At 39.0% G+C, this 21037-nt stretch overlaps 2 long non-coding RNA genes and 1 pseudogene across 2 annotated transcripts; 1 reads left to right on the forward strand and 2 right to left on the reverse strand.

Moving 5' to 3' along the window:
* Nucleotides 1-303: 303 nt before the first annotated feature.
* On the reverse strand, nucleotides 304-4409 carry LOC131530684 (globoside alpha-1,3-N-acetylgalactosaminyltransferase 1-like; annotated as a pseudogene).
* A 5438-nt stretch (nucleotides 4410-9847) lies between these two features.
* Nucleotides 9848-12257, reverse strand: LOC131531131 (uncharacterized). Its single transcript, XR_009268575.1, has 3 exons — nucleotides 12103-12257; nucleotides 11462-11527; nucleotides 9848-10507 (listed from the first exon to the last, which is right to left on the reverse strand). It is a non-coding gene; the product is annotated as an uncharacterized LOC131531131 (long non-coding RNA).
* A 6360-nt stretch (nucleotides 12258-18617) lies between these two features.
* On the forward strand, nucleotides 18618-20615 carry LOC131531122 (uncharacterized). Its single transcript, XR_009268572.1, has 3 exons — nucleotides 18618-18659; nucleotides 19245-19310; nucleotides 20273-20615. It is a non-coding gene; the product is annotated as an uncharacterized LOC131531122 (long non-coding RNA).
* Nucleotides 20616-21037: the final 422 nt, after the last annotated feature.

Below are 21037 nucleotides of genomic sequence, written 5' to 3' on the forward strand. Positions count from 1 at the left end.
ACCGAATCCCAGGAATGACCCAGAAGTTAACCTTCCTATTGTTATTTGACTCCTTGAAGTTTTTATTTTTGTTTTTTTAAAACCTTTGTAATGTCATTTTCTAACCTTATTAAATGTATGTCATCTTTTGTGCCAAAACATTTAGATATATAAACTTTTATCAAAAAAAATTAACTACACAATAAATTCAATTAAAATAATAAGATATAACAATAAAAATCAGGAAGAATAAGTTTCCAGTCAAATGAAATCAGCATCAACAATTCATCTTTGCATGGCACAGAAGAGCACAAATGTGGCATTAAACAATATTTACAGAATTTAAGAAATTTTTGACAAGACTCAGAGGTGGCATTAATGCATCTCATAATAACAATGTTATGAGATTAATGTTTTAAATATAGAAATTTCAATGAAATAAATGACTCAATTTATACTTTAAAAATGAAACAGAAACTGCCAGTAGGTGGCATCAAGGCACTGTCTTTATCACTGAATCATTCATTCAATCGATTCGTTCAAACGGCTGATTCGTTTAGGAACGAAGCAAGTGACTCTCTTCATGAACGGGTCATTGAATCATTGACTCACTAGATTTGTTCAAAAGCAAAGATTCATTCATAAACGAAACAGCGCTGTGTCAAAGACTTGCGCAGAGGCAGCTGTGACTTTGTTTTTTAACTATATTTTTGTTGACGAAATAGAGCAAAATAGACAGTGTTCCTAAAATGCAAGTCACTTAATATTAACTTTTGTATAAAATCAAAAATGTATAAACTGTTGTATAAATTCAATTTCACATTTGCAAACTCTCTATAATCATTAAAAAGCTGTTACCCTCCGTTCATCGCTATCTCACAAACTTCCATTTTAATGTAAAAAGCTCTCTACACAGCACACTTAATATATTATTTACATCGTCTCTACACTTTGTTTGTTACAATGAATGACAACAACTGCAGTCTGCCTTCACGGTCTGTGCTGTGAGGAGCAGCACGCGCAGCGATAGAGAAGCATTTCTATTGGCTGCAGTCTGCAGATATTAAGCAAAAGACCGCATTGTGCAGCGAACCATAAACACAGCGCTACATTTACTGGGATCGCTTTCGTAGTCTTTTGAATGGATATAATATAGAAATCACTTTAATTTCCAAATAAACCTAACCAGTTGGAAATGAAACGCCGTCCCCTCTCGAAATTCACTCCCCGGACTCCACATTGTGCTCATGAAGATCTGTAGATGTCTGTGATTATTCATTTTCTTGGTGGCAGATGTCGACTTCCCTGTTGTCAGTATTACTTGTTAACAGATTAACAATGTCTTATGGGAGGCCTGTGAGAACACACCATGTCAGTGTAGCTGAATACTGGCAACAGTTGCTACGGGTTTGGACGAACTTCAGCATAGTTTTTAGGTACATTAGTGAAGCGAATTATTTTTATTTGGGCTGCACCTTCATTGATGTCCCTCCACATATATTCAGGAGAGAGCAGTTTACTAGGTTTGTTCAAAAGGAAATACTTGTTCAAGTGAGACTCCTCTTGCCATACCGCCTCAATGGATCTTGCAGCATCAATGTTCAGGTTCTCCCTGCAGGTTTTGGTGAGATGATGTACATCCTTCAATGAGCCACCAAATGCAGCACCAGCATAATAATAATCACCTTCCTCAGCTGGAATGTATGCTTGAGACACTGGTCTACGTTCATATGTGAATCGATCCTTGGAGCATCAAAGAACCAAGGATGTATCACGCCTACCAGACGACCTAAAGACTCCGCACCCCAACGGCCATAGAACTTTGTATCTATGTCAAGACAAAAATATAGTCGGCCTCACTGGACAGTTCATCCTCTATTAGTTTTTCCAGTTTTTCCATCCTGTTCATACTGATGTCCTGCCATCGGTTCAAACTCGGGACCTTCGAACTGTCAAACTACGGTTTTCACCCATCTTCACTTCAGGAACTGATTCTGGTTTATCTGTGAACAAGTAGTAATGCACTCGAAATCCAACAAAATAATACTTCTCTGCTGACTCCAGAAAATCTTTGACAAAACGTGTATATCTAACAAACAGAGAAAACAAATACAGGGAGATATATTATGGTTAATTCATCATTTAATCATTACTATTTCCATTAAAAAAAAAAGGAAAAACAAAGGAGGGGAAACAAATGAAAATTATTAATACAAGATGAGAGGTATCATGAAGACTTACTTTCCCAAAGCAAAAACAGTGGTTGCTATGGTCAGATTTTGATGTTTGTAGATAGAGTCGATCAGTGTGGAGTCAAAGGTTCCCTCCCAAATTATTGGAGCTGACCATGGTGTCACAGGAGCAACATCTGTCCGACTTCATTAAAAACACGCATGGGTCATTTTTCATTTGTGGTGGCAAGTGTGTCCCTCTACTTTATAACACTTGAAATTAACTTTAAATACCAATAAAGTACATTCTTTCTCATTAATTTTCTTCTTAGCTAAAATTTTAAGTTAGCTACATTTCTGACAATTTCATGTGTCGCACTTTATTAGTGTCTGCGGTTTTATGTTGATAACTTGCAGATCTGACATATTTTAATCAAAATTTTGATAAATACAAACTTATTAATATTTCCAAAATGTCCCCTGATCTTGAAATCATCATGATGGCAGCCTCCGTTTTAGAAAAGTCTGGATTTATGCTGATTTGTTTGTGGAGTTACTGTCTTTTCTGGTAACACCACGGAGCCTGTAGTAACTTGAAATATAAAGTCTGAGGTGTTACTTCAGAATGACAGACATAAGTGGCTGTGTCATTGGTGTTTGATTTAAATTGTTTAAAAATCAAAATGTTCTTAAGCTTTCGTTTTAAAGGATATAGCATATTAAACTAATTTTAAATGCATAGCAATACATTTTATTAGAAAAAAACAAACAAACAAACAAGCATTTTTACAAATTCTGCCTCTCATTTGTCACCCCAATTGAAGAATGGCCCACATACAGAGCTGCAATCATTCCAATCATGAGTGGAAACGGGCTATAACAGGTTGATACTAAAAACATAATACTCACCCTAGTACCAAAACACTCGGCTGGTTGTAGAACAACCTATAATAAAAATGAATAAGCAGAAAGAACTACAGACATTTTATTTGTTCATAAAGTTAACACACATTTAATACATGGATTTCCCAGTTTTTTATTTCCATCTATGAACTGAAGACATCATCATTTAACTCTCACACAACCACAAAAACAACCATGAACCAACAATGTTTTTCTCTTGAGCAGTAGTCCTCATTAACTCTAGAGCCACTTAAAAATAATGTCACTTTTAAGAAGATGAAATTTTACACACCCTGACGATGAGCGCAATCCAAAGGTCTTTTGCTTCCATTTTGACCTGATAATAACAGAGTCAAACTCTTACTAATTTAAATTTGATTATGTTGTGTGTGTGTGTGTTGATGAATATGAGCATGCACATAAATACTAGCATATGTGTGCATTTGTTTTTGTTTTTTTGTGTGTTGAAGAGTGATGTATGTGTATGCACAGCATTACTCACTTGATGATGACTTGTTCTGTTATCTGCTGATTGCAGCTTAAAAGAATAAAACGTAAAATAATTCAATAATGCAATCTTCTCAAATCAAGAGAACAACACACACTACATCTGCACCATGTTTTTCTAACTCCACTAGACTCACCTGCACTGTATATTGTTCAGGTAAATCAGCCTGCAAAGAAAGACGCATAACTTTATGAGGAGAGATCTCTGTAAATGCGTAACTGTTTACTCTTCTTCTCATAGTTTAGAGTTTTATTTCTTATAGTTTTCATGTATACATGTATACACAGACAACGCAGAGTAATGAATTGCTTTATACTGTAGGGTTGAAAATCAACCAAGACTTTTCCTAACCACCCTTAATATGATACATCTTGAGAATAGAATAAAAATGAAAATTTTTTAAAGGGGTCATAAAATGCAGTTTCAGAAATGTATCATTTGCTTCTCAAGGTTAGTTCATAAAGATTTTTGCATTAAGCATAAGCAGAATAGAGTGGCAATACTATGTTTAATACTTCATGTACTCCTCCTGGACACATGTCTAGCAGTGGCAATGCTACCAACTTGAGAAATAATACTGCATTATTATAACATCAATTCACAACCCAAACACAAAGGCAAACCATCTAATATTTCTAAAGAGTAATTACATACCCACTCAATACAATCCCAAAGAAGACAAGAATGATGAGAAAATTCTGACGGAGCAGTATTATTCCTGGAATATTCATCTCTTTCTGATATGAAGTTAGAGACTGAAGTGTGTTGTGGCAAATTTCTACTTCAATGAAGGTATGAAAGTCTTCAAGTCTTTTGAAGATTTATTTTTCTGTACTGTCATACAGCCGTTACAGTCATGGCTGCGACCAAGAGAAATACGTTGACTCAGCATTTATACCCTAATCAAATCCGATGCTTCTGTTTTATCCAATCATAACACATTTTCAACATATTTGTCCATTTAAGGTATCTAACTATGTATCTAACTATGTCCCCTGGTTGCATTTCTAAGTATTTATTGCAAATCATTTCTTAGAAATGAGCATTTAGGAGCTGTAAAATAACACTTTTTTTCCCTCACCCTCAGCTACACACCCACACACAAACATGCATTTCCTGTTAGTCTTTTAGCAAATCAAAATAACTCACTCATACTGATGAAGCATTTAGACAGTTTAAAAGAACACTATTTAGTAAAGCAAATAGTACCTATAATAATAAAATGTCCCTTACAATCCTCTTCCCTTACTTTTTTATCACTCTTTGATAACAATAAAAACAGAAATAATAATACAATCTTCTGAAATTTTTGCTCACCGTGCTCTTCCTAATGAATTTTCAAATAGGAGGTTGTTAATGAGAAAAACTCAAGTTTTGCAGTTTAACCCTAAAACAGGCAACGTGCACCACGAGATACATAACCTACTCTTTAGCAGAGGTGGGCAGTAACGAGTTACATTTACTTCGTTACATTTACTTCAGAAAAATTTTTGGGTAACTAATACTTTTAGAGTATATTTAAAAATGGGTACTTTTACTCTTACTCAAGAACATTTTAGTGAAAAAACGGTACTTTTACATCGTTACTGTGGGCGACGCTCCTCTCGTTACTTTATCTTAATGCAATACAAGTTAAAAATCCTTCAATTTATTCCAAGCGCGCCGTCTACTTTTTTTCTGGGCAATGAGCGATGCCCGTTCGCGAATGATTCATTCTTTTGAGTCGATTCTGTTTGAAGGCTTGATCAAACCAGTTCGCAGACCAGTGAATCGGTTCGTGAATCAGTTTGTATGATTTGTTCAGGTCCCTGTCCAGTTTGTTGTACCTTACACATTAGATACATTGCATAATTTATTCATTAAATAAGCTGTCACAGAGTATGAAATAAAGGAGGAATGCCTTGCCTAGACACAAATAATATTGATATTTTCACAATATTTTTACGCTTGCAGAAATAAAGGCTACATTAATTTAATTTAATTTAGCGATGCAAATCAGAATTTTTATCAGCTGTTACTCCAGTTTTCAGAGTCACATGATCCTTCAGAAATCATTCAAATATATTGATTTATTACCAGTGTTATTGAAAGAAACAGCATATGCTGGTTAGGTATGTTTTGAAGCTGGGATGCTGGTTTAAGCTGGTGTTTAGCTGGTCGGACCAGTTTAGGACCAGCACATGACCAGCTTCAACCAGCTCAAACCAGTATACCATGCTTCAAAACATACCTTACCAGCATATGCTGTTTTTTTCAACAGGGAACAGTTTTGCTGCGTAATATTTTTTGGAACCTGTGACATTTTGTTCAGGATTATTTTATGAATAGAAAGCTAAAAAAGAACAGCATTGATAATAAATCAGGCTGATAAAAATGATTTGCATCACTGAAATAAATTACATTAAAAAACATTACAAGTATTTTGAACGACAGTGTGTGTGTGTGTGTGTGTGTGTGTGTGTATGTATATATGTATGTATATATAAGTTTTATCTAAATATCTATATATCTAAATAAAAATAGACTATATTCAATATATGATCCAAGTAGTTACTAAATACTTGAGTAGTTTTTTTTATCCGATACTTTTTTACTCTTACTCAAGTAACTATTCAGACTATTACTTTTACTTTTACTTGAGTAAATATTTCTTCAAGTACTTTTACTTTTACTTTTAGTACAGTTTTTGGGTACTCTACCCACCTCTGCTCTTTAGTCTCTTGTAGGAGGCACGAGGAAGAATTTTTCATCCAATACTGTTATCATTATCATAGTTGAGGTCAGGGACGGACTGGCCCGCTGCCCTATATATATTAGAAATTGCCAATGTGAGGTCACGGCACACTCACTGTGCGCTCATACTGTGCTCAATGTGAGGTCACTGTGCACTCACTGTGCGCTCATACTGTGGTCACTGTGTGCTCATACTGTGCTCAATGTGAGGTCACTGCACACTCACTGTGTGCTCATACTGTGCTCAATGTGAGGTCACTGCGCACTCACTGTGCGCTCATACTGTGGTCACTGTGTGCTCATACTGTGCTCAATGTGAGGTCACGGCACACTCACTGTGTGCTCATACTGTGCTCAATGTGAGGTCACTGCGCACTCACTGTGTGCTCATACTGTGGTCACTGTGTGCTCATACTGTGCTCAATGTGAGGTCACTGCACTCACTGTGTGCTCATACTGTGCTCAATGTGAGGTCACCGCACGCTCACTGTGCGCTCATACTGTGGTCACTGTGTGCTCATACTGTGCTCAATGTGAGGTCACTGCACACTCACTGTGTGCTCATACTGTGCTCAATGTGAGGTCACTGTGCACTCACTGTGTGCTCATACTGTGGTCACTGTGAGGTCACCGCACGCTCACTGTGTGCTCATACTGTGGTCACTGTGTGCTCATACTGTGCTCAATGTGAGGTCACTGCGCACTCACTGTGCGCTCATACTGTGCTCAATGTGAGGTCACTGTGCACTCACTGTGTGCTCATACTGTGGTCACTGTGTGCTCATACTGTGCTCAATGTGAGGTCACTGCACACTCACTGTGCGCTCATACTGTGCTCAATGTGAGGTCACTGTGCACTCACTGTGTGCTCATACTGTGGTCACTGTGTGCTCATACTGTGCTCAATGTGAGGTCACGGCACACTCACTGTGTGCTCATACTGTGGTCACTGTGAGGTCACCGCACGCTCACTGTGTGCTCATACTGTGCTCAATGTGAGGTCACTGTGCACTCACTGTGCGCTCATACTGTGGTCACTGTGTGCTCATACTGTGCTCAATGTGAGGTCACGGCACACTCACTGTGTGCTCATACTGTGGTCACTGTGAGGTCACCGCACGCTCACTGTGTGCTCATACTGTGCTCAATGTGAGGTCACGGCACACTCACTGTGTGCTCATACTGTGGTCACTGTGTGCTCATACTGTGCTCAATGTGAGGTCACGGCACACTCACTGTGTGCTCATACTGTGCTCAATGTGAGGTCACTGCGCAGAAAGAATTTCTACAATTCAGTTTCAGTTGTTTATTTTTATTCATTTTCAGTTTGGTGTTGGTATTTGACACAAACATTTCAATTTGACAGATACATTCTGCTTCTGGTGTTGTTTTGGTGACTCCTTTTCGATTCTTAACTTCTATTTCTTTGTCCCCTTGGAAAGACTTCACACATCCTGAAACACACAGTAACACAATATGTCATTGCAATCAGTTGCTAACAACCTAACAGGTAAAAATAATTAGTTAAAATATGAAACAAATCATGCATCCATGCTTCCACAAAACATGCTTGTATAGTTACTGAAATATGATCCTGAGTTAGTAATGTAGTCTAGTAATGATCTGATATGGGAAGTATAACAAATCATAAATACTGATATGCAACCTAAAGCCAGGAAACACTTACGAAAACACTTAGCTAAAACATTCTAACAAGACTGAACTGAACACAATTATGATTTTAAATGCTGACTGTAAACACTGACTGAACTTGCTCTGACAAGTTTGGGTGTGATCAGTTGTAAGTATCAAATTACATTCACAATCAGTCTAATAGTTGTAGTGTGTTCCTGGCTGAGCTGGCAAGATGGCTGGTTCACATGTACCTGGCTAATTTGCTAACCTGGGGTCAGGCCGCAGTGCATATTGGCATTATAATATCATATCAGCGAATGTGAATATCAAATAAAGAAACCACTCACCATTGCTCCAGAACAAAACGGCAATTCCACGGTCAAAAGACTCTGACACAAATGTAAATCACTGTAGTGATGTTCAATTCATGAACGAATTGTTCTTTAAGCCTGTTCATTCATAAGTAACTGAACTGAATCAAATTTTAGTTCGGGCTGATGACGCAAGACGCACACCTGACGTTTGCTGACCCGTTCGTTGAGTCGTTGATCCGTTGATAAATACAATTTTATTAAAACCTTCAAGTTCCTGTCGTCACCGATATCTGCGTGGGCAGCGCGCCAACATACAGCGCTGTGCGCTACGGGTGTCTCGAGTTCGAAGACCGATCCCCCTTTCCACTTCAGATCTAGTGTCCTATCATAAGAAAGGCAAAAACGCCTAAAATAAGTCTTGAACAAATACCCAGCAAAATGATTTATGTAAATGAATGTACTAGTTTGTGCAGATTAGGCTATATTTTAAGTTGTTACACGAAATCAAGGAGCTTAAGGAGTTTATCCCTCTATATACTTTAGACATGTAGAACATATCAGCGTTTCTGCATCAATGTATGTAATGTGTGCTGTAGGTGCGAAACTTTTAGGAATTTTTTCCAAGATGTAGACCCGGGGGCCAGTCGCGGATAGTTGGAACGCAGTGACAGCCAATGAAATTGAAGCATTTCAACAGCTAGCCAAAGAGCGGAAATGATGTCACAGCCAATCAGATTTTGTCATGCATTTATTTGGACCGGGTTGAATCCCACTCACGCAGGTCTAAACCATTACACAAACACAGCTTTGTGCTTTTTATCAAACACAATTGTAAAATTTAACATTACAGCTGCAAAGTATTTTAAATTTGTGTATTATGAATAGATGATTAGTATTAAAAGAAATACAGTAAAATAATAGTATACATTACATGGTTATATCATATGAAAACATGAATTATATAATAATGGTTATATTAAACATGAATGGTCTCTATTAAATGGCTTTTGAAATGAAAATAAGAGGCATTTAAATTTGACTCAAACTAAGTAATATTCAAGTACTAAATGAAAATTGATTGAGAGATGGAATAATTTAAGTCACACTTAAGTTAAATAATCAATTAAGTGTTTCCAAAACCATATTTGTCCTATGAAAAAGAACACAGCACTGATGAAGCAATTTGTAATTTTCAGTTGTTTTTATTAAATGCTTTAAGCACTTTTTAAGATTAGTAAATACTGATCCAAAATAATAAAGTATAAAGAAAAATAGAATTCTGACAAAATATACATATTAGTCTCACACTGAACAATAAACAAATCAAAATATACAGTATATACATGAGTTAAATATTATTAAGGGGCAAAAGATCAAGAAATGTCATTTATTTTATTTTTTTCTGCCACCCATCTCAGACTCATTCAACTCTTTCCAGGTCATCTTTCTGCATGTCCTGAGGTTGGTAAATGTAAAATACTTCAGCAGGGCAATGAACATATTTCCTGCTACACCAGGAAAGCCTGTGTGTATGTGAGGACTGTTTGGACCCTGCTTCAGCTCCATTTTACAAAATCTGCTGGCGACTAACGTGTTCAGTTTCAGGCCTTTTGTGTTTTTGCTGTCCTTTCTCCTGCACCCGTTTCTTTGTGTCCTCAAGTTCACTCTTAAATAACTCTGGGGTGTGTTAGTTCTTAATCACTGTAAGCATTAAAAACCTTTGTGGAACAGTAGAAGTACCTGACAGGATCTTGCTGATTAAGGAAAAAGTGGATAGAGGAACCATCTTTGGCTGTCCACAAGCAAGACAAGTCTTCTCCTGCTCAGGTTGCTGCTGCCGCTCCATAACACAATTGTCTCAATGGTCTCATGAGTTAGGAGTGTGGTCAGAGCAGGTGCTGGTGGTTTTACATCCGCAGGCTTCATTATAACCACTGGCACACTGGTTGTTTTACTGCCCGCTTTCAAGACGTTTCTCTGGAGTTGTTTAATGAAGAACTGGTGTTCTGCAGTTTGGCCAGGTGCTTGACATACTGTGAAATGTGCAGTTTTGTGGTCGAATGGAGCATGCTGTTTGGATCAGTAGAGGAATTGTGGAGCACTGCTGCATGCTCCTGAGGATGTGCTTCTTCCCACAGTGTTTAAGCAAGTTGTCAATTGGCTCTGTGTTTGTGCTCCAGTACATACACCCTGCCACCAGTCTTCACAGGACCAGGGGGTCTCAGGTGAGGCCAGCAGAGGCAGAGGTGGTGTATATGTACTTCCTACACAGAGGGAAAAATGAATTAATTTCTGCATTCTGATAATTCTGATAGAAGCTCCACATGAGAACAATGATATGAAAACAGCGAGGGCACGGGCAGTGTACCAGTGGTGTCTGCAACAAGTTGAATATTTAGTTTAATGTGTAAGAAAACAGAGTTTCTGCAGGTTTTATGAAGGTTAAGTTAAGACATTTTAAGACCAAGTAAAGCAAATTTGAGGAACAAATGAGAAAAACAAAAATATGTTTTGTAGAACGTAAATGTCTGGAGAGAAACATAATGAGTTGTATTAACTTCAGAGTTTGAAAGTACAATTTCAACATATATTCATAATTTTTTAATTCATTTTACAAAAACGCACTGAAACACTCTGCTCCAGATGCTAGAATGTGGAAATATCTTTTACTGCAGCTTCAGATCATGCTGCAAAAAGTGCTGTTCTTCCTCAGTATTTTTGTCTTGTTTTCAGTGCAAATGCCTAAAGATTCTTAAATAAAATACATTTAATGGAGAAACAAAATAACATAAAATACAAAGTCTTGTCTGAAGTGATTTAGTGATTAAAACAAGAACTAATATCTGCCATTTGGCAAAAAGTAACCTTAATTTAAAGAGAGGTTTTGATAGCTCATAGACTGATATTTGTTATTGTTTTAAGAATAAACTCATTTAATTTCATTACATTTTTCAAGACTTCATTAATATTTGCATCTGAAATAAACATATCTTAATTGAAAGATGCTTGATATTTGTATTGGAAGACAAGACAAAATACAGAGGAAGAGATTCATTCACTTTTTGCTTTGCATCCAACATTTTATGAATTTAAGACTTTCTGCTCTGATTTAAAACTTTAAGGCATTAATTTGTGTACGGGTAAATTAAGACATTTTAAGACTTAAAAACCTGCAGAAACCCTATGTGCATGATGTAGTTGATGTGTCCAATATTTACCTGCATCTGACTGAGGATCTGCATGGGTACCAGGAGAAGATGACAGCAGTGTAGAAACAGTGGTCTCTACAAGAACATCACAATAGAAATATTACAAAAAAGCAATAATTCTATTACAGACACACACACACACACACACGTGTCTGGTTTGCTGTCCTTGTGGGGACTCTCCATAGTCGTAATGGTTTTCTACTGTAAAGACCGTATATTCTATTGTCCTACACCAACCCTACACCTAAACCTACCCCTTACAGGAAACTACAGGTGTTTTAGATTTTCAAAAACTTAATTCAGTGTGATTTATTAGCTTGTTTATTTATTTATTAGCCGTGACACGAGTCCCCATGAGTCTGTGTGTATTCAGGTTTAAGTCCCCACCTGAATAGAAAAACAGGTGTACACACACACACACACTATAATACTTGTAATCAACAGATGACGTGTTAATGATGACAAACAATACACAGAACCGTAAATTACAGCCATGTTCATTCATAATTTGGCGTGCAAACAATCAACCTACGATAAGCTATGGTAAACAAAACAGGACAGGGTAAAGTTTGAAACGAACAAAGTTTACTAATGTGATTTCAGCATTAACGGTAACAAAACGTAAACTGATGTCACATAAAGTATCTCACCTTTGACAGATGCGCTGAGAATGCGTTGAATTAAACAGTCGTCTTCTTCTGCGAATTCAAACTTCCCGCGGTGCCGAAACACGGAAGAGCGCCACGAGAGCGCTAGCGGCCGAAAGTATATTGCATCCGTAGTGGTTTAGCACTACCATTGAGAATGAATGGGAAACGGTTTAGGGCCGTTTAGCTAAAGGGAGCAGCGGAGTTTGCCAAAGACGACCATCAGCCATCAGATTCAGTGGCGAAGATGGTAAACCGTGTGTCAAGCTCCTTTTGACACAATCGACCGGGGTTCGAATCTGCCTTATGGCGAACTTTTTTCTCCCTTTTCAAATTTCAAATCACATCAGAAAAGCATTTTTTTTTTTAATATATAAAAATGAAGGAAATAATCAAAAAGTTGAAAAGAAAGTATCGGGTAGGGTTAGGGTAGGTGTAGGGAAGGCTTTGTCCCAATAAGGTGGCATCCATTGAAAAATGTAAAATAAAATTTAAAAATCACACTCAATAAGTTATTGCATACTGATTTATAATGTATTACAATGCTGAGTGCAGATAATTGCCACTATTTGCAATAAGTAATTAGCAGAATACCCTGCTATTTTAACATAGAATAAATAGAATATAAAGCTATTTGCACTGTGTAAATAGCATATCACTAAAAAATACTGCTATTTTCACTTAGTGTCGATAGCCCCCAACCCCACCCACATACATGGTGAGGATCATAGTATGAGGATCACATGAACTCACAATGAGCTCACGCTTTACTCACATAGTGAGGATCACAGTATGACGATCACGTGAACTCACAATGAGCTCACATACTACTCACATGGTGAGGATCACAGTATGTGATCACATGAACTCACAATGAGCTCACATACTACTCACATAGTGAGGATCACAGTATGACGATCACGTGAACTCACAATGAGCTCACATACTACTCACATGGTGAGGATCACAGTATGACGATCACATGAACTCACAATGAGCTCACATACTACTCACATGGTGAGGATCACAGTATGAGGATCACATGAACTCACAATGAGCTCACATACTACTCACATGGTGAGGATCACAGTATGAGGATCACATGAACTCACAATGAGCTCACATACTACTCACATGGTGAGGATCACAGTATGTGATCACATGAACTCACAATGAGCTCACATACTACTCACATGGTGAGGATCACAGTATGAGGACCACATGAACTCACAATGAGCTCACGCTTTACTCACATGGTGAGGATCACAGTATGAGGATCACATGAACTCACGCTTTACTCACATGGTGAGGATCACAGTATGTGATCACATGAACTCACAATGAGCTCACATACTACTCACATGGTGAGGATCACAGTATGAGGATCACATGAACTCACAATGAGCTCACATACTACTCACATGGTGAGGATCACAGTATGAGGATCACATGAACTCACAATGAGCTCACATACTACTCACATGGTGAGGATCACAGTATGAGGATCACATGAACTCACAATGAGCTCACATACTACTCACATGGTGAGGATCACAGTATGTGATCACATGAACTCACAATGAGCTCACATACTACTCACATGGTGAGGATCACAGTATGAGGATCACATGAACTCACAATGAGCTCACGCTTTACTCACGGTGAGGATCACAGTATGACGATCACATGAACTCACAATGAGCTCACGTTTTACTCACATGGTGAGGATCACAGTATGAGGACCACATGAACTCACAATGAGCTCACGCTTTACTCACATGGTGAGGATCACAGTATGAGGATCACATGAACTCACAATGAGCTCACGCTTTACTCACATGGTGAGGATCACAGTATGTGATCACATGAACTCACAATGAGCTCACATACTACTCACGGTGAGGATCACAGTATGACGATCACATGAACTCACAATGAGCTCACATATTACTCACACGGTGAGGATCACAGTATGAGGATCACATGAACTCACAATGACCTCACGCTTTACTCACATAGTGAGGATCACAGTATGACGATCACGTGAACTCACAATGATCTCACGTGTTGACTGGGAATGTTTATAAGCAGAAATTGACTTTGGCATGCAAAAGACTGATACATTCATTATGGCATGGCTGGTTCAGTCGACAGAAATACGGGACACAGGGGCCTATAATTCACTGCTGAAATGTTTGCGGGGCAAATCTCAGGTAAGTCTGAGCGCTCATCCCAGTCAACACGTGAGATCACGCGATGATCACAGTGACATCACACAATCCTCATACTGTGATCCTCACCGTGTGAGTATGTGAGCTCATTGTGAGTTCATGTGATCCTCATGCTGTGATCCTCACTATGTGAGTAAAGCGTGAGGTCATTGTGAGTTCATGTGATCCTCATACTGTGATCCTCACCGTGTGAGTAGTATGTGAGCTCATTGTGAGTTCATGTGATCACATACTGTGATCTCACCGTGTGAGTAGTATGTGAGCTCATTGTGAGTTCATGTGATCCTCATACTGTGATCCTCACCATGTGAGTAAAGCGTGAGCTCATTGTGAGTTCATGTGATCCTCATACTGTGATCCTCACCATGTGAGTAGTGAGCTCATTGTGAGTTCATATGGTCCTCATACTGTGATCCTCACCATGTGAGTAAAACGTGAGCTCATTGTGAGTTCATGTGATCGTCATACTGTGATCCTCACCATGTGGCGTGAGTTCATGTGATCCTCATACTGTGATCCTCACCATGTGGCGTGAGCTCATTGTGAGTTCATATGGTCCTCATACTGTGATCCTCACCATGTGAGTAGTATGTGAGCTCATTGTGAGTTCATGTGATCGCATACTGTGATCCTCACCATGTGAGTAGCGTGAGCTCATTGTGAGTTCATGTGATCCTCATACTGTGATCCTCACCATGTGAGTAGTATGTGAGCTCATTGTGAGTTCATGTGATCATACTGTGATCCTCACCATGTGAGTAGTATGAGCTCATTGTGAGTTCATGTGATCCTCACTATGTGAGTAGTATGTGAGCTCATTGTGAGTTCATGTGATCCTCATACTGTGATCCTCACCATGTGAGTAGTATGTGAGCTCATTGTGAGTTCATGTGATCCTCATACTGTGATCCTCACCATGTGATCCTCATACTGTGATCCTCACCATGTGAGTAGCGTGAGCTCATTGTGAGTTCATATGGTCCTCATACTGTGATCCTCACCATGTGAGTAGTATGTGAGCTCATTGTGAGTTCATGTGATCGTCATACTGTGATCCTCACCATGTGAGTAGTATGTGAGCTCATTGTGAGTTCATGTGATCCTCATACTGTGATCCTCACCATGTGAGTAGTATGTGAGCTCATTGTGAGTTCATGTGATCCTCATACTGTGATCCTCACCATGAGTAGTATGTGAGCTCATTGTGAGTTCATGTGATCCTCATACTGTGATCCTCACCATGTGAGTAGTATGTGAGCTCATTGTGAGTTCATGTGATCCTCATACTGTGATCCTCACCATGTGAGTAGTATGTGAGCTCATTGTGAGTTCATGTGATCCTCATACTGTGATCCTCACCATGTGAGTAGTATGTGAGCTCATTGTGAGTTCATGTGATCCTCATACTGTGATCCTCACCATGTGAGTATGTGAGCTCATTGTGAGTTCATGTGATCGTCATACTGTGATCCTCACCATGTGAGTAAAGCGTGAGTTCATGTGATCCTCATACTGTGATCCTCACCATGTGAGTAAAGCGTGAGCTCATTGTGAGTTCATGTGATCCTCATACTGTGATCCTCACCGTGTGAGTAGTATGTGAGCTCATTGTGAGTTCATGTGATCGTCATACTGTGATCCTCACCATGTGAGTAGTATGTGAGCTCATTGTGAGTTCATGTGATCCTCATACTGTGATCCTCACCATGTGAGTAGTATGTGAGCTCATTGTGAGTTCATGTGATCCTCATACTGTGATCCTCACCATGTGAGTAGTATGTGAGCTCATTGTGAGTTCATGTGATCTCATACTGTGATCCTCACCATGTGAGTAGTATGTGAGCTCATTGTGAGTTCATGTGGTCCTCATACTGTGATCCTCACCATGTGAGTAAAACGTGAGCTCATTGTGAGTTCATGTGATCCTCATACTATGATCCTCACCATGTGAGTAAGCGTGAGTTCATGTGATCCTCATGCTGTGATCCTCACCATGTGAGTAGCGTGAGCTCATTGTGAGTTCATATGGTCCTCATACTGTGATCCTCACCATGTGAGTAAGCGTGAGTTCATGTGATCCTCATACTATGATCCTCACCATGTGAGTACAGCGTGAGCTCATTGTGAGTTCATGTGGTCCTCATACTGTGATCCTCACCGTGTGAGTAGTATGTGAGCTCATTGTGAGTTCATGTGATCGTCATACTGTGATCCTCACCATGTGAGTAGTGAGCTCATTGTGAGTTCATGTGATCCTCATGCTGTGATCCTCACCATGTGAGTAGTATGTGAGCTCATTGTGAGTTCATGTGATCCTCATACTGTGATCCTCACCATGTGAGTAGTGAGCTCATTGTGAGTTCATGTGATCCTCATACTGTGATCCTCACCATGTGAGTAGTATGTGAGCTCATTGTGAGTTCATGTGATCCTCATGCTGTGATCCTCACCATGTGAGTAAGCGTGAGTTCATGTGATCCTCATACTGTGATCCTCACCATGTGAGTAAAGCGTGAGCTCATTGTGAGTTCATGTGATCCTCATGCTGTGATCCTCACCATGTGAGTAGTATGTGAGCTCATTGTGAGTTCATGTGATCGTCATACTGTGATCCTCACCATGTGAGTAGTATGTGAGCTCATTGTGAGTTCATGTGATCCTCATACTGTGATCCTCACCATGTGAGTAGTATGTGAGCTCATTGTGAGTTCATGTGATCCTCATACTGTGATCCTCACCATGTGAGTAGTATGTGAGCTCATTGTGAGTTCATGTGATCGTCATACTGTGATCCTCACCATGTGAGTAGTATGTGAGCTCATTGTGAGTTCATGTGATCCTCATGCTGTGATCCTCACCATGTGAGTAGTATGTGAGCTCATTGTGAGTTCATGTGATCCTCATACTGTGATCCTCACCATGTGAGTAGTATGTGAGCTCATTGTGAGTTCATGTGATCCTCATACTGTGATCCTCACCATGTGAGTAGTATGTGAGCTCATTGTGAGTTCATGTGATCGTCATACTGTGATCCTCACCATGTGAGTAAAGCGTGAGTTCATGTGATCCTCATACTGTGATCCTCACCATGTGAGTAAAGCGTGAGCTCATTGTGAGTTCATATGGTCCTCATACTGTGATCCTCACCATGTGAGTAGTATGTGAGCTCATTGTGAGTTCATGTGATCGTCATACTGTGATCCTCACCATGTGAGTAGTATGTGAGCTCATTGTGAGTTCATGTGATCCTCATACTGTGATCCTCACCATGTGAGTAGTATGTGAGCTCATTGTGAGTTCATGTGATCCTCATACTGTGATCCTCACCATGTGAGTAGTATGTGAGCTCATTGTGAGTTCATGTGATCGTCATACTGTGATCCTCACCATGTGAGTAGTATGTGAGCTCATTGTGAGTTCACGTGATCGTCATACTGTGATCCTCACTATGTGAGTAGTATGTGAGCTCATTGTGAGTTCATGTGATCGTCATACTGTGATCCTCACCATGTGAGTAGTATGTGAGCTCATTGTGAGTTCACGTGATCGTCATACTGTGATCCTCACTATGTGAGTAGCGTGAGCTCATTGTGAGTTCATGTGATCCTCATACTATGATCCTCACCATGTATGTGGGTGGGGTTGGGGCTATCGACACTAAGTGAAAATAGCAGTATTTTTAGTGATATGCTATTTACACAGTGCAAATAGCTTTATATTCTATTTATTCTATGTTAAAATAGCAGGGTATTCTGCTAATTACTTATTGCAAATAGTGGCAATTATCTGCACTCAGCATTGTAATACATTATAAATCAGTATGCAATAACTTATTGAGTGTGATTTTTAAATTTTATTTTACATTTTCAATGGATGCCACCTTATTGGGACAAAGCCTTCCTACACCTACCCTAACCCTACCCGATACTTTCTTTTCAACTTTTTGATTATTTCCTTCATTTTTATATATTAAAAAAATGCTTTTCTGATGTGATTTGAAATTTGAAAAGGGAGAAAAAGTTCGCCATAAGGCAGATTCGAACCCCGGTCGATTGTGTCAAAAGGAGCTTGACACACGGTTTACCATCTTCGCCACTGAATCTGATGGCTGATGGTCGTCTTAGGCAAACTCCCGCTGCTCCCTTTAGCTAAACGGCCCTAAACCGTTTCCCATTCATTCTCAATGGTAGTGCTAAACCACTACGGATGCAATATACTTTCGGCCGCTAGCGCTCGTGGCGCTCTTCCGTGTTTCGGCACCGCGGAAGTTTGAATTCGCAGAAGAAGACGACTGTTTAATTCAACGCATTCTCAGCGCATCTGTCAAAGGTGAGATACTTTATGTGACATCAGTTTACGTTTTGTTACCGTTAATGCTGAAATCACATTAGTAAACTTTGTTCGTTTCCAAACTTTACCCTGTCCTGTTTTGTTTACCATAGCTTATCGTAGGTTGATTGTTTGCACGCCAAATTATGAATGAACATGGCTGTAATTTACGGTTCTGTGTATTGTTTGTCATCATTAACACGTCATCTGTTGATTACAAGTATTATAGTGTGTGTGTGTGTGTGTGCACACCTGTTTTTCTATTCAGGTGGGGACTTAAACCTGAATACACACAGACTCATGGGGACTCGTGTCACGGCTAATAAATAAATAAACAAGCTAATAAATCACACTGAATTAAGTTTTTTGAAAATCTAAAAACACCTGTAGTTTCCTGTAAGGGGTAGGTTTAGGTGTAGGGTTGGTGTAGGACAATAGAATATACGGTCTTTACAGTAGAAAAACCATTACGACTATGGAGAGTCCCCACAAGGACAGCAAACCAGACACGTGTGTGTGTGTGTGTGTGTGTCTGTAATAGAATTATTGCTTTTTTGTAATATTTCTATTGTGATGTTCTTGTAGAGACCACTGTTTCTACACTGCTGTCATCTTCTCCTGGTACCCATGCAGATCCTCAGTCAGATGCAGGTAAATATTGGACACATCAACTACATCATGCACATAGGGTTTCTGCAGGTTTTTAAGTCTTAAAATGTCTTAATTTACCGTGCACAAATTAATGCCTTAAAGTTTTAAATCAGAGCAGAAAGTCTTAAATTCATAAAATGTTGGATGCAAAGCAAAAAGTGAATGAATCTCTTCCTCTGTATTTTGTCTTGTCTTCCAATACAAATATCAAGCATCTTTCAATTAAGATATGTTTATTTCAGATGCAAATATTAATGAAGTCTTGAAAAATGTAATGAAATTAAATGAGTTTATTCTTAAAACAATAACAAATATCAGTCTATGAGCTATCAAAACCTCTCTTTAAATTAAGGTTACTTTTTGCCAAATGGCAGATATTAGTTCTTGTTTTAATCACTAAATCACTTCAGACAAGACTTTGTATTTTATGTTATTTTGTTTCTCCATTAAATGTATTTTATTTAAGAATCTTTAGGCATTTGCACTGAAAAACAAGACAAAAATACTGAGGAAGAACAGCACTTTTTTGCAGCATGATCTGAAGCTGCAGTAAAAGATATTTCCACATTCTAGCATCTGGAGCAGAGTGTTTCAGTGCGTTTTTTGTAAAATGAATTAAAAAAAATTATGAATATATGTTGGAAATTGTACTTTCAAACTCTGAAGTTAATACAACTCATTATGTTTCTCTCCAGACATTTACGTTCTACAAAACATATTTTTGTTTTTTCTCATTTGTTCCTCAAATTTGCTTTACTTGGTCTTAAAAATGTCTTAACTTAACCTTCATAAAACCTGCAGAAACTCTGTTTTCTTACACATTAAACTAAATATTCAACTTGTTGCAGACACCACTGGTACACTGCCCGTGCCCTCGCTGTTTTCATATCATTGTTCTCATGTGGAGCTTCTATCAGAATTATCAGAATGCAGAAATTAATTCATTTTTCCCCTCTGTGTAGGAAGTACATATACACCACCTCTGCCTCTGCTGGCCTCACCTGAGACCCCCTGGTCCTGTGAAGACTGGTGGCAGGGTGTATGTACTGGAGCACAAACACAGAGCCAATTGACAACTTGCTTAAACACTGTGGGAAGAAGCACATCCTCAGGAGCATGCAGCAGTGCTCCACAATTCCTCTACTGATCCAAACAGCATGCTCCATTCGACCACAAAACTGCACATTTCACAGTATGTCAAGCACCTGGCCAAACTGCAGAACACCAGTTCTTCATTAAACAACTCCAGAGAAACGTCTTGAAAGCGGGCAGTAAAACAACCAGTGTGCCAGTGGTTATAATGAAGCCTGCGGATGTAAACCACCAGCACCTGCTCTGACCACACTCCTAACTCATGAGACCATTGAGACAATTGTGTTATGGAGCGCAGCAGCAACCTGAGCAGGAGAAGACTTGTCTTGCTTGTGGACAGCCAAAGATGGTTCCTCTATCCACTTTTTCCTTAATCAGCAAGATCCTGTCAGGTACTTCTACTGTTCCACAAAGGTTTTTAATGCTTACAGTGATTAAGAACTAACACACCCCAGAGTTATTTAAGAGTGAACTTGAGGACACAAAGAAACGGGTGCAGGAGAAAGGACAGCAAAACACAAAAGGCCTGAAACTGAACACGTTAGTCGCTTGTGCAGATTTTGTAAAATGGAGCTGAAGCAGGGTCCAAACAGTCCTCACATACACACAGGCTTTCCTGGTGTAGCAGGAAATAT

Source organism: Onychostoma macrolepis, chromosome 22 (genome assembly GCF_012432095.1).
Source record: "Onychostoma macrolepis isolate SWU-2019 chromosome 22, ASM1243209v1, whole genome shotgun sequence".
In the NCBI taxonomy this organism is placed as follows: Eukaryota; Metazoa; Chordata; class Actinopteri; order Cypriniformes; family Cyprinidae; genus Onychostoma; species Onychostoma macrolepis.